This window comes from Priapulus caudatus, unplaced genomic scaffold, assembly GCF_000485595.1.
Source record: "Priapulus caudatus unplaced genomic scaffold, Priapulus_caudatus-5.0.1 Scaffold2052, whole genome shotgun sequence".
NCBI classification, from domain to species: domain Eukaryota; kingdom Metazoa; phylum Priapulida; class Priapulimorpha; order Priapulimorphida; family Priapulidae; genus Priapulus; species Priapulus caudatus.
This window is the reverse complement of record NW_014579113.1, coordinates 1-1,504: the sequence shown is the minus strand read 5'-3', so window position 1 is coordinate 1,504 and position 1,504 is coordinate 1.

Genomic DNA, 1,504 nt, shown 5'->3' with positions numbered 1-1,504 from the left:
TAGATAGAATAACCATATATTGACTAAAGACGGGATAAAATATAGACAGCATATAAATATAACGATCAACACCTGGGCGCAGCCATCTTGGATTATACGGATGGGGTCTAGGGAGAACAAAGAAGGTAAGCGAAAACGCAATATATAGAGTGTTTAGGGGGGTTTTGTTTATTCTTAGTGACGTTTTTTGAGTGTACGCGGTATGTTAATTGTAGAGCAGCGCCACCTGTAGATGCGCGGGAAACTATGCTTTGTTAATGGTGTTCCTGCAAATTCGGGTGAACGAGTCGTGGGACAAACAGTGATCGGTTTTTTGGTTCAAACAAAAGCGGCAGTCCCTCAAATAGAAGTGATTGAGAGATTAGATATTGTAGATCGAAGTAATCATGGCTATTGTGCCGTCGTACAATTCTATAGTTATAGTAGAGAGTAAAATGAATATAGCAATTTTCAATGGCAGAATTTTCAGTGACATTGTCGCCATGGTAAAGGTGTATTTACCTGCCGATCATATTTGGTTGAGATATCATATTTAACGATAAAATAAGACCTCTAGGCTTACTCTGGTAGTGTTTTGCATATGTTTTGAGGTTCATGCATGTGGTTTGTGTTCAGTTTGATGGCACAGAAGTGACATTAGTAGGGCATTACACGCTGGATAAAATATCATTTAGTTCGTCATATTACCATCGACAAAGGCAGCACCATACGGTTATTGGAGTTTATGTTTGAGTAGAAATGAGTAAGTTTGATGTCATTCGTATTTGATTAGATGATTTCTTATGGTGTTTTGTAATTGTGTTTTGCAGTTTACGTGTAAATATATAGAAGAAACGTACAAGTACGGCTGTAACGAAACCCAGTATCTACTGATGTATTAATAAAGAAATCAACACAAGAAAAGGGTCTTGTACGTCTATTCCAAGTGATGTTAAATAGAGTATAATAATCAACGCGTTTATGTACTATTAAGCAGCTTAATATACGAGGAGATTTGAATATAATGAATAGTCTAGGTTGTGGAAAAGAGGAATATTTATTTAGAAACTAGTTGCGTCAGCAGGGAAGACAACCGTACCAGCCACGGAAACTGCGTAGGGAGTAGTGTTTTGACAACGCATACTTAACAACAGCACATGGGGGGGGGGCGTTGCCAGCTAGGTATATAAGGTGCGCCGAACCGCATCACAGAGTGTTCTTTTTTAGGTTAGGTAGGAATAAGACCAGGAAGGAGAAGAAGAAGAAAGCATTTTAGGTTCCGGGGAGATAAGGTCCCGAAGAGGGAATAGGAGAACGGGGTTTTAGGTAGGTAGAACTACGGGTACAGGAAATAAAACGGGAAGGAAAGAAGCACGGGATTTTAGGTAGGTAGAGCCAGGAGCGACTACGAGAGAGACACCTTTGGAGGCTACCTAGGTTTAGGCGAAGAGAAGACGACGGGGAGAGGGGAAGACGAAGCCGGCAACGCGTTAATTCTTTAATATTAGTCTAGTGGTTAGTTAAA